The sequence below is a fragment of the Lissotriton helveticus genome, chromosome 8 (assembly GCF_964261635.1).
Source record: "Lissotriton helveticus chromosome 8, aLisHel1.1, whole genome shotgun sequence".
NCBI classification, from domain to species: domain Eukaryota; kingdom Metazoa; phylum Chordata; class Amphibia; order Caudata; family Salamandridae; genus Lissotriton; species Lissotriton helveticus.
Window position 1 is genome coordinate 194,550,997 of NC_136069.1, and position 12,271 is coordinate 194,563,267.

The 12,271-nt window shown below is 46.5% G+C and overlaps 1 long non-coding RNA gene across 3 annotated transcripts in view; it reads left to right on the plus strand.

Moving 5' to 3' along the window:
- Positions 1-4,012: 4,012 nt before the first annotated feature.
- The window catches only part of LOC144772516 (uncharacterized), a 434,413-nt gene continuing 426,154 nt past the window's right edge, over positions 4,013-12,271 (plus strand). For all 3 annotated transcript variants that reach the window (XR_013599787.1, XR_013599788.1, XR_013599786.1), the window contains exon 1: positions 4,013-4,165. This is a non-coding gene — a long non-coding RNA (uncharacterized LOC144772516). The remainder of the gene's footprint in view (positions 4,166-12,271) is intronic.

The following is a 12,271-nucleotide window of genomic DNA, read 5'->3' on the forward strand; positions in this document are numbered from 1 at the left end:
GTGCGTAAGATATTCACCAGCTGGTACCGTACGATCATTGTAAGATAATTGAGTGAGTTGAGTTGCCGTCTTCAATCCCCGTGATATCTCTGGGAAGGGGAAGGGGGTGCAAGCGGGAGAAAGGAGAGTCGCGGCTCACAATACTCGGGAGGGGGGTCCGGGGGTTGTAAATTACAATAAAAAAACGTACCTGACCGGGTCCGCGCTAACTCTGCTGCGGGGTCCCGAGTCCCATTGGCGCCTACAGTTCCTGGAACAGCTGAGTCACTGCTGGCAACCCCTGAGTCTCAACCAATCCTGGCGCGAGCAGCACCAGTATTGACTTAGAGCAGGGCAGTATTACGCTTCGCCCACCTGCCCATTAGGAGAGCGAGGGTTGAGCCTTTGCTCAACCCTCACTCTCCTAATGGGCATTGGCAAGACAGAGCAGGCACTAGTGCGCATGAGTGGGCACGGTGCAAAAATTCGCCCTCCGTCCCTATTCATGCGCACTTGTGCTGCTGCATGCCCCTGGTGACGTCTGACTGACAAACATGTCAGTCAACTTGACGCCGGACCGCCCACCCCCTTCAGACGCTGAAGGGGTGGGAGGTCCGACGTCATGTGGACTGACATGATTGTCAGTTCTCCCTCACCTCTCTGAACTTAAGTAAACTGAGAGTTTACTTAAGTTCAGAGATGCTGAGGGAGCAGCTGCGGGCAGGGGGGCTGCGCCCCACACCCCAATGGACGCACCGCCCCTGTTGTATGGGTTTGGTAGGTTTCCCTGGATGGCTGCCGAGCACGGGGCCAAAAACCCAGGTGCCCCCCTTGCAAAACCAGGGCGTTTTGTGATAGGTAATTGTGATGTATCCACAATACCTTTTGGCCCCTTCCCTGCCGTGGGCACTTGGCCCACCCACACAAGTGAGGTTACATTTTTATCGGGAAATTTCAGAGAATGCAGGGTGCACGGACTTTTGTGGATCCACGCAGAGTCCGGGACTTTTCATCACGGAAAAAAGTTTGTTTGCAAGGGATTCTGGGTAACAGAACCTGGTGAGAGTACACAAGTCACCCCATCCTGAATTGCCCTTGGTGTCTAGTCTTTAAAAACATAGAGGTTTGCTAGGGTTTTCCTAGGTGCTGGTTGCGCTAGGGCCCAAAATCCACAGGTAGGCACAATGCGACAAAAGAGTCAGTGCCTAGTGGACTTTCTGCCACCCTGGGTGAGGGGGGACATCGGAGGGGAGGTTTGCCCCGATATGCCCCCACGGGGGCTAGAAAGACTGTGGTTATTTTTGGGGAGGGGCATTACTATGCCCATTCTGGGCAGCCCCCACCCCCACATATAAAAGAGCCAGCATAATCGCTGGTGCCTAGTGGGATCTCTGCCACCCCCAGAAGAACAGATCAGGGTCTACTCCCCCCCCATCTGCCTCCTGGGGGGCAGAAATACTGTGGCATTTTCTTTGGAGGGTGGGGATTTGTCATTCCCATTCTCGGCAGCCCCCATCCCTGAATTTTGAAAAAATAATATCCCTGTTGCCTAGTGGGCTTTCTGCCCCACCAGGGGGGCATATAAGGGGCTATTTCCCCCATCTGCCTCTCAGGAGGGGGCAAAAAGACTATGATCCTTTTTTGGGTTGGGGCATTGGCATTCCTATTCTGGTCAGGCCCCACCCCTGAATTTTGAAAAAATAATTTCCCTGGTTTCTAGTGGGCTTTCTGTCCCCCCGTGGGGGTGGGGGCGAAAGACTGTATTGCCCAAAAGTTTTTGGGGGAAGCAAAGGCCATTGCCTAAGGGGCTGCTCCCCCCTCCCTGGTGTCTAGTGGGTGGATCCCTGCTTGGGGATCACACTCTTGGGGCGGTTCCCAAGTGGGATCTACTAGGGAGGGATACCATGGGAAAGGGGAGATCTCCCCTTTCCAATGATACCTCTCCAGTCTTTCTACATGCTCGGGGAGCATAGAAAGTGAAACGGGAATGACCCTAAAGGCTCATTTCAGTTTCGGTTTCTATGAGATGGCGTCAGCGCAACGTGAGCACATATTGTCATTTCACAGTAACCAGGGGGGAGAGCCTCGGAAGATGGGGAAGCTCTTCCCCAGCTCCAGAGGCTGCTGGGGAGGAAAGGAAATCCTTCTGGTGCCTGCACCAGAGGGATTTCCGGTGCCATGTGCGAGGACGGCAGAGAGCCGTCCTGAGCACACAAGCACTGAGGCTCAGAGCTCCAACGGGGTTAACAATACTGTCAAAAACAAATTTCCAGTTTTTTCCCCGTTTATAAACATGTACACCACTGTTGTGGTTTATTCATCTTTTCACCTAATGAAAAACATTAATGCCTAGATGCATCAAACAGAATTGCATTCGCAAACGGTGCGAATCGCATTTTTCGGCCGTTTGCGAATGCAATTGACTAATTTGGAATGCATCATGCATTTCGCAATTTTAGGAATCGCAACCATGTTGCGATTTCTAAAATTGCGATTGCATTTAAGAAATCGCAATTTGAGATTTCTTAAATGCAATGCATGATTATTTTTGAATTGCGAATTCGCAATTTGGAAGGGGTAAAATAGCATGAAATTGAACTTCATGCTAATTTACAGAAAACTATCAAATATGCACAGTTTGCATTTTTGGAAGTTTAAATTTACACACACACATGCCCTTGGGTGTAGGGAGGGGTTCTTTGGACCCCCCTGCACCCTTGAAATTGCATTCAAATTTTGCGAATCGCGATTTGAAATTCGCAAAATGTGATTGCCTTCCCATTCATTCCCATGGGCCTTTTGGCCCATAGGAATGAATGGGAAGGGTTTTCCTTAATTGCGATTCGCAAATTGTGAATCGCAATTAAGGAAAAATACCGAATCGCAAAAATAAATGCGAATTGTTCATGCATTGCCGTTTGCGACTTCTAAATTGCGATTCCTTAATTTTCGCAATTTAGGAATCGCAAACGGCAACAATGATGCATCTACCCATAACTTCCTATTTCAAATCAATGATACATTCATATGTATAAAATGCAAATTCAACAAACTTCAGTCTTGAACACAATCTTCTGTTGAAGCCCAATGCATTTCAGAATTCTTTACCTTCTTCAGGGGCTCTTGTTCGCAAATAGAATTTGAAACTGACATAAACAATGATAACCAGCAAGGTCCACTATATATACGCAACCAATTGAAACAACTGCACTGTGAAGGCTGGTGCCCATGGATAACCTTCTGACTGTGAAAAGGAAAATGTAATGCATAATTAACAAGAGAATTTGATTTATTTGTTCACTCTCATGAAAGAATTACATCTGGAGAAGAGAAAAATAAGTCTAAAGAAAACCACCACATGTTCCATACTTGAACCATTGACGTTAGTGCTACCCTTGACATGCTAGTAATATCTATGTGCTTTTGCCTACATGCCATATTGTGAGTTAACCATTATAAAAATATCTCCCTGCAACAATGTGCTGTTTCATTACTATAATATACACTCACTGTGTGCTCAAACGAAAATATTGCGCTGTTCTGCCAATTCCTGGAAACACAAGAAACTTTCTAATGAGAAACTCTTGCCAAACCACTCTTGGTTTCATTATTCTACATCTTCCTCGTAAACACTGTTAGCACGTACCAAGAAGTTTCGAAAGAGGAGCTAGGGGTGAACAATTCGCTCCAAGATGGAGATGTCCTGATAAGAAAACTAAAGTCCCTTGTTGATGATGCTGCCATGGAGAAGCACAAAACCGGCATGCACTGGTCAGCGTTCGGATTTCCGGTCGCTTGAGATTTGTGGCGGTGATGGAGGAAAGGATTTTCGTTAACGGAGATAATGTGAACAACCATTTACGATGACGACGGGGGGAAAGGAGAAGGGCTGTTTGTTGTAATTCATATGTATTCTGTCACGCGCTACTGCCGCCCAGCGCGTGACAGTAACTGCCTTGGCTCTCCTGCACGAGAGCATCCCTGGTGTTAACCCCTTCCCTTTGGCTCCCCCAACATTCCAACCTGACCTCTCCTCTCCCCTCTCTCCCAACTGTCATTATTCTTTCTTCCCAAGCCTGTACAGATACGCCTACTCCCTGTGGAGCTATAATGAATAAACCTTAGAACCCTTCATACCCCTTCCTCTTCATTTCCACACTGTGCAGTGGTGATTTATACTAGAAAGGTACTTCCATAATATTGGACGCTGGTTAATTTTTTTTAATCACTTTATGTGTACAGGATGAGGTTGGTGGAGTCAAACTTGGTATGAGCAGCAGAGCGACTGTCAGAAACGTATTGGTACGTCCTAATAGTGCTTACGAGGAAGATGTAGAATAATTAAACCAAGAGTGTTTTTGGCAAGAGTTTCTCATTAGAAAGTTTCTTGTGTTTCCAGGAATTGGCAGAACAGCGTGATATTTTCGTTTGAGCACACAGTAAGTTTACATTAAAGTAATGAAACAGCACATTGTTGCAGGGAGACATTTTTATAATGGTTAACTCGCAATATGGCAAGTGGGCACAAGCACATGGATATTACCAGCATGTCAAGGCTGGCACTAACTTCACGTTTAAAGTATGGAGCATGTGGTGGTTTTCTTTAGACTTATTTTTCTTCTCCAGATGTAATTATTTTATGAGGCTCCACAAATCAGTTTCTCTTGATAATAACGCATTAAATTGTCCTTTTCACAGTCAGAATGTTATCTATGAGTACCAGCCTTTACAGCGCAGTTTCAATTGGTTGCGTATATAATGCTGACCATGCTGGTCATCATTGTTTATGTCTGTTTTAAATTTGAGTCGAGAACAAGAGCCCCTGAAGTTGGGCGAGTATCCCGAAATGCATTGGGCTACAACAATCGACCGCATTCGATTGAATTTTGTTGAATTTGCATTTTATACATATGAATGTGTCATTGATTTGAAATAAGAAGTTTATGTATTTCAGGAGGTGAACAGATGATAAACCACAACAATGGTCTACATGTCTATAAACTGGAAAATTGTTTTTGAGAGTATTGTTAAAGATTTTTATATGTGGCAGTCTTACAATATGGGTGAATAACATACATGATATACTCGTTAGCAGTCCCCAGTGGTCCAAAGCAGTGTTTTCCGTGGCACAATTAGAGTTAGATAAAGTGTATGAATGACAACATACACACTTGGTGAGCACGGCAGTAAAGGTAATACAAGCAAAGGTATATTAGTGTGCACGAGAAATCACAACATGTACTCCGCTGAAAGTGCCAGCTTTGCAGCAGGGTAGACGGTGTTCTACCCTCTGAAAACAGTGGATAGACATCGTCTACCCTCGACTCAAGCCCTATGTAGCAAGTCCACTTCAGGCGAGATGACGCAAACCAATTTACTACAGACACCATAACTTTGTGAAAAAGACAGCAGATAGGTTTGCATCACAATATAGACACATAAACAACCTTGCAAAAGCTATTCAAATAAAAGTAAACCTAGCTAATACATCATGTTCCTCAACAAACCCTGCCCCCTTACCCCTCCCCTAGCATTCCTCTTATTTAACTCCCCTGCCCCCCACTGTCACACTATTCCCTCTTTCACTAGCTGAAACTCTTCTGTCCAGCTTGACGTGTTTACCTGTAAACAACTGTAACCCAATGTTCCCCAACCTCAGAGATGATCCGCCCATACCTCAGCCAAACCAACCCAAATTGTAACCCAAGATACAGTGTATAACCCGCCTGCACCTGCTTATTCGCGACAAGCTAAGTATAGAAAACATATACAACTTCAAACAGCACTCCTGTCCCCTTATCACTGCCCCTCTCTGCACACCTGTAAATGTTAAACACCCTAACTATTCCTTGATGGGGGGGTTAAAAAATGCCCACTTTTTATATCTACCCTGTGCCAGCGTGTACTCACCTAAAAAAGACCCCACCCTGCTGATTATATCTTTTTAACCCCTATCCTTTAACCCTTCTGACCATCACCTGTCCAGCAAGCACCCTGACCTTCACCTCTTGACAGAAGACCCCGAAGGGTCAAGGCTTGAGGTAACCTACCCCCTACAAAGCCACATCCGGCACGACGGCGAAACCCACTTCACTACTAACACAAGTGTTTAAAAAAGGCCGCTTAAATAATACAGTTGGGCATCACAATATAAACATATACACAACCTTGGCAAAAGCCATACAAACTAAAGTTAGCCTGAATAAACCCTGCCCCTCTCTAGCATTCACCTTCCTATTTAACTCAACTCTCCCCAACAGTCATACCATTCCCTCTATGACTTTCTGGGAACCATTCTGTCCAACGTGACTGTTTGCTGTCAATGCCTGTAAGCCAATGCCCCCGCCTCATACCTCAACGAAACTAACTCTGCTTGTAACCTTACCTACAGTGTAAAACCTGCCACTCATAAAAATCAAACCTTGAACCTTTTCTGCCACACCCCACCCATGTAAGAACAAAATAGCCCAACTCCCGCTCAAACTTTCACCCCTAACGAACTCGCTCATCCTTACCTTAGTTAATTAGGTATAATTACATGGTGACGTCCATCAAGTGCACCCCGTCATCTCTAAAAAACTTTTCAGACCAGGGAGTCTGTGCAGGTTTCTCCAGCCCGGCTACTGAGACGGCCGGCTAAACACACATGAGCACTTAGGGACTCGGAAGTGCACAAGCACTACTCCACTCCCTCCCATCCCCCGCCTCTCCATGCACAAGCTGGCAAACAAAAAATAAAAAGATGCTAGAGTATCATGTTATTTTTCCTTTGCTGGTTCTGCGCCAGGTAAGGGATGACACTCCCCTGCCATGGCGGAGGAGCTGCCACTGGTAGCTCTTGTCCATAACCAGCGTATCTCTCTTAAATCCTTTTTTATTTCCTTTAGCAATCCCATGCCCTTCACCTTTACCGGGTCATTTTGCCCTAAATGAATTATGAGAACAGCGGCTGCATTTATTTTTATTTTTATTTTTGCGTGTTTGTAGAGCGCTAGAATAGACTCCCAGGGGAGTATCTCCGCGCTGTATGACTGCCGAACCTGCAGGAGATCGAGTTACATAACTGCAATCCAATTCTGAAACTGTATGGTTAGACCTGGAACAAGAACGTCTTCAGCTTTTTCCTGAAGGCCAGATGATTTTCAAGCTGCCTAAGCTGGAGGGGGAGGCCATTCCAAATCTTCGGTCCCCTTACCGACAGAGCCTTACCCCCTTGCCTTGCCCGCTTGATCACTGGACCGTAGAGCACGGGAAGGGACATACGGCACAAACTTGTCTGCCAGATAAGAGGGACCCAAACCATGAAGTCCTTTATGTACCGTACAACAGATCTTAAAGATGACTCTCTGACGAATGGAGAGCCAATGAAGCCTGGCAAGAAGTGGTTTTGATGGTGTTCTGGGAGGAGCATTTACAACCAGCCTAGCTGCAGTGTTCTGCACGACCTGTAACCTGTCCAGATCCTCCTCATTAGCTGACAACAAGAGGCCATTACAGTAGTCGAGACGACTGATAACCAGCGCCTGGACCAGGGTCTTTCTAATGGTGTCTGGAAGCAATGGAAAAACTCTGCGCAGCAGTCCTATAGTTCGAAAACAGGACCCAACAAGGTTGGTAACATGCTGCTTCAGGCTGAGTTCTTGTTCCAGACGGAACCCTAGGTTCTTGACTATCTGCTTAGGCTCAGGGACTGGGCCTAGGTCTAAAGGCCACCAGTCAGGAGCCCAGCAGATCTTAGCCTCACCGAAGAGCATAACCTCTGTCTTTGAAACATTGCACTGCAACATGTTCAAAGACATCCATTGGGAAACTGCTCTCATCCCCTCAGAGAAAGAATGTAATACCTCTGGAGTTAGGTGGTCAAAGGGAAAGAGCAGCTGGGTATCGTCAGCATATGACACTGGACAAAAACCAAAGGCTCTCAGGATATTCGCCAGGGGGGCCACATAGATGTTGAATAATGTGGGGCTCAAACAAGAGCCCTGTGGCACCCCCTTAGTAATCCTGGTCTCCTTGGATCGAAAATCTCCCATGGTGACACATTGGGTTCGATCCAAAAGAAAGCTCTTTAGCCAAGCCAGTGCCATGCCCCCTAGTCCACTCTCAGTCAGACGCTCGACCAAAATTTCATGTGAGATGGTATCAAAAGCTGCCGATAAATCTAGCAACACCAGGACGGCTGATGTTCCTTTGTCCTGGAGCATGCGTAGATCATCGGTAATCGACAGCAATGCTGTTTCCGTGCTGTATTTTGGTCTAAAGCCCGACTGAGATGGATCTAGTGCACCAGTGTGTTCCAGGTGATTAGACAAGTGCTTATTGACGTGCTTTTCTATGAGCTTTCCCATGAATGGTAAAAGGGAAATGGGTCTCAAATTGGTCATGTCAGCCCACGCAGTGGCGGTATTCTTGCGGATGGGTCGCACTTGGGCTCTGTAGTTTATTCAAAGGAATTAACAATTCCCTTCATCTAATGCCACCTTTACCAAACCAATGAATCTGGACTTGCAGGTCATCAAAACCCAATTGTTTGCCATATCGCTGCTGTGATGCCTGCCTTGCTGCCACTTTACAAAAGAGAGCCCACATATCCAAACTGAGATGAAACCTCTATGAGGTCCAGGCACACAACCTGCAAACAACCAGCGAAAGAAAACATGAAATTTGACAAAGTAACATTTCAACAAGTACTTCTTAATGTAACACCCATACAGGCCCAATATCTTTCAAAGCAGTCTGATATCCAACCCCACAGTGTTTAATCCTGGCTATCCCCAACCCCATGCATCAGCTTCTGTAGCCATTCCAATCATTGGCTGGTAAACGCAAACCTCTCAATGCTTTATGAAGCACCAACAGCACTTAACAAATCTTCAACCTGTTATCCTCCCAGTGCCTGAATAGAAAACCCCCAATTCCCCACCTTGTTTTCAAAGCTTCCCATGCTGCCATAGGACAAATCAACTAAACTGGATAATGATGTAAGACCACTCTTCTACCTACCCCCTCCTGGTCTGTTTTTCCCATTACAATCTTTACCTCCAACCTATCCCTCCTTTCCATGACATCAGTAAAGCGCAAAAACGCCTCATTCCTACTGCCAATTAAGTCAGAAAAGGAGAAAACACAAAAAAACACCAAACCAAACCCCCTCCTGAAAACAACTTTGCTTCATCTTCTGTCAAACATATAGAATCTAGTATCGGAACATGTTTCTCCAACAACTGATGTGAAACTGGTCTGCAAAGCATTTTCTTTGTTGCACGATCCCTCGCCCATCCCTCTAGTAACCTTCTGCCCAACTTCCCTGTCGATGGCATGTATCCCCAAAACATTTTCTCATAAAATGCAATTCCTGACAGTTTACCTGCAATGGACGCGGGTGATAACCCTCTGTCTATTATGTCCAACATGAAATTCAGAACATAATTCCTCTCCTCGTCCACCCCAATATCCCTACCATCCCTGCTGTGTGCTCCAGAATCATTGAACTCCATTCAAGCTTGCCGATATGCCCTTTGTGTAGATGATATCAACAAAACCTCCACCAGACTCAGTAATCTGTACTGTGAACTTCCCAGAGTTCCTCAGGCATGGGTGTTTCCAGTGTGAGTCCATGAATGTCCTCCATTGTGAAGCGGATATAGCATCCGGAAGGTCATTGATGATTCTGGGGACGTGCCTCACCTGAAAAGTCACATTATACATCAGGCACTGTAATACAAAAACTCTTAGCAATTGGGAAACCTTTGGATCCCTTCCTGTTTATTTACAATGTCTACAACTGCTTTGTTGTCAACATTAAATAAAACTTTTCTGTTCTGAAAATGTGTACCCAACAGTCACACAGCCACATCCAAAGGAAATAATTCCAGAAAGGCAATGTGCATCCCACCAAGTTTCCAACCTTCTGACCATTTCTCAGCACACCACCTCCACTAATCTGAATGAACTACTTACCGTCTTCCCCCCAGATCTTCCAAAGGTACTCCATGTGAACCTGCCCAGAAAAACCTTCCCCACCCTCAAATTTGCCTTCAAACCAGCGGAAATATGAACCCTGTGGTGCAATAGTTGTTTACCCACCCATGCCAAGACCCATTGCCCACCTTTACAACTTCTCCGGCAAAGTTTAAGTGACCCAACAAAACCTGCATCTCTTTCACTGACGCTTTTTTCTTCAGCAACACACCATGTTAAAAGTTAGGCTGCAAACGTCAACATTATCGGCGCCATCTTGCTCTTCTTGAACCCATCCGTGCACGTAAGCGGCAGCCATTTTGAGCACCATGGCCTCCCTGCCCCTCGCTGATAGCCAGCGCGTCTCTCTCTCTCCCTCAACCTCGCAGGCACCCTCCCCGCGCGCTGACAACCCCCCCGCTCTCACATGCCTTGAGTCGTAAACCCCTCTTCAGCGCAGCTCTGCCTCGGAATCCCATCCTGTTCCCAGCGCGACACCTCCCTTCATTCCTTTCATGGTCCCAGGCCCTTTGATACAAACCCCCTTTCCTGCGTGCCCGTTTGTCTTCCTCGTTCCCAGGCCGCCACCTGGCCCTGCGGAGACTGTTTATTGCCCCCCGTACGGTAGGAAGCTTCCCCCATTAAAGGACCCTCGAGTTGATCAAAGCCCCCACCCTATGAGATCCGATCAACCCCACACATTCCGTGAATCGGCGGAATGTCCAGCTGCGCGATAATCATCACCTGTTGTGACCGGGGTGGGGACTTCAACTGTAAATGTGTGTGGGAACGGGCCTGAAGGGGAGATTCAGAGGATGTCCTTTCCTACTTCAAAGCATTACAAGAATGTGTTACCTGCAATAAAATTCATAAACTGTGTATAAGAGGCCAGGCCTCAGAGATGCGGTTAGAGCACCTCGTGACGATACTTGCTGTCCGAACTGATGTGTTCTCCTCCGGAGAGAATAAACCTTGTTTCCTGCCTTCCCGTCTCCAGCGCCTGCCTCTTCATTGATTAATATTCTGTGGGTTCAAGTGGCGACACCGCCGGGCAATACTTAAGGATCTTTGTTCATCAGTTGTCCGTGACCTTTTTTACAATTGGCGTCCCAAACGTGGGGCCCATCAGCGACTCGTGGATCCAGTGGGAGAGGTCCTGACGACAGGGTGAACGACTGCAACGATCGGGAAGTGCACCTGTCCGATAGACCCTCGTCTGACAGCCGATCATCCGAACTTCACTGGTTCCGAACAGACCTCTCTCGAGCGATCTACGGTCCTGACTGGGAACCATCAGGAGTGCCGCGAGGATTACGAAGAAAAGAGGACGATCGGGCGCTGGATTCGGAAGACAAGAAACTGTCCATGCGGTCCGGGTAAGGTCGTGTAAACACGACGAATTGCGAAATGATTATTTGAATTGTTTAGAAAATACTAGTATTACTCTTTGTTAATTTATTTGGAGATCCACTGTCTGCAAACGGAGAAACAACAGGCTCTCTCTTTGCAAGCAGTGGAGGATAGGCAATGCAGCCGTCGTGCCTATCTTTCTCCCCCACTGATTAATTATTTGAAATTGAACTATTGTTCGCGGATTGTTTTCTGGAGATTCTCTGTCTGCAAACAGGAAAGAGCCCCCTCCCCCCTTTTTACAGATAGTGAAAGGGTAGGTAACGCAGACCTTTGCGGGCCTACTTATTCTCCCCACTGAATTGTTTTTTTTGACCGAACGTTGACTATTTGATATTGGTTCATGAGGTATTCACTGCCTGCAAACAACGTAGAATAGGAATATTCTGTCTAGTCTTTGCACGCAGTGATAAGATAGGCAGTGCTGACTTTTGTCCCCGTTGTGCTCCGTCATGTCTGTCTTCTCCCCACTGATTGGTAGCCTGTTTAGCCCGGACCGCTTATTAGAGATGGACCATCCGGCTCCACTGGAAGGCACCCCTAATAAGGACATGTTCATGAAGCATGGATTGATCGCTATAGCCTATAACAAGCTGTGGCATAAATATACGAAAAAGGATCGAGAAAGTCAGTGGCCACTGATAGGATCCTTTGATGATGACAAAATAAACGCGCTAGAAGCAGCCCTTGGTAAAAACAAGACAACGCCCACTATGCTTGATAGTTTCGGCATGTGGCGCAAAGAAACTGAACAACGTAAAAAGAAAACCGAGAGTAGGTTGGGAAAAGAGCTGCGAAAAGCAGCCCACCTAGCTGCTCAGAAACTAGAAGGAGAGATAAAGGAAAGAGAGAAAGCCAAACAGAAACTAGAAATGGAAACATCAAGCCAGTGTCCGGTTAGAACGTCCTCCACGCTCTACCC